The following is a 914-nucleotide window of genomic DNA, read 5'->3' on the forward strand; positions in this document are numbered from 1 at the left end:
AGCTAGACCTGGCTGAATCCCCCCCTTGCTCCTTCCAACCACCGCAGGGTGGGGGGACACACGCTCTGCGGTTCCCACACAGCATAAACACCAGTGGGAGAGCGCTGGATTTCTGATCAATGCACTTCTCTTCATGCTGGAAAGGAAAGAGGAGGAGGAGGATGCGTACGCCAGGCTAGCGCTGAGGCAACTGTCCAGAGCTGGTACTGGCTAGCAGAAGGACCCTGAGAATATATAGGCTAACACGGTCTCCCGGGGAACGCCGAGTTAGGTGCATCACAGTGATACTGGTTGAACGTGTTCTGTACAGTGCGAAATGGAGTTTGACAGAAGTGCAGTATCCCTTAACCTGCTATTTCCTATCTCTTCCTAAAGGCAGAGGCTGCTACGGGGTGACGAGAAGCCTCATCACAGCAAAGACGCTCCCAGCCGCAAAAATCAGACTTACTTGGGCATCCAAGTGAAAGTTACTAGGTGGCCACTGGGAAAAATATTCCAGTTTATAAAAAAAATAGGAAAGCAAGTGCAGGGCTACTGCAAGGTGCATCGTCAGAGGTACCAGGTCTTGCAAGCAGCCAACCCCCCCTCCCCCAGACCCCCAGGCCCCCCACATCCCCAGCACTAAAGTATCTTCAAGCATCTCCAGAGATCACATCACCATTATTTCTGATCAGAGAGACCTCAGCGATCATTCGCTTTGAGTCCATTTAGATGAACCAGATTTGCACCCACTGCTCAAGATGGCTCAAGCGTCTTCAGAAAGCTGGTCTGAGGGCATGCGGATAGCAAACACGCCTTCTTTGCTGTCAGGCAGGGTGGCGAGCTGGAGCTCTGGGTCCAGTGTGGCGAGGCTGATTTCAGACACGAAAGATACCCTAGGAGGAAACTTTTTTTTTCTTTTTTCTTTTTTTTTT

This window comes from Fulmarus glacialis, unplaced genomic scaffold, assembly GCF_000690835.1.
Source record: "Fulmarus glacialis isolate BGI_N327 unplaced genomic scaffold, ASM69083v1 scaffold32048, whole genome shotgun sequence".
Classification (NCBI taxonomy): domain Eukaryota; kingdom Metazoa; phylum Chordata; class Aves; order Procellariiformes; family Procellariidae; genus Fulmarus; species Fulmarus glacialis.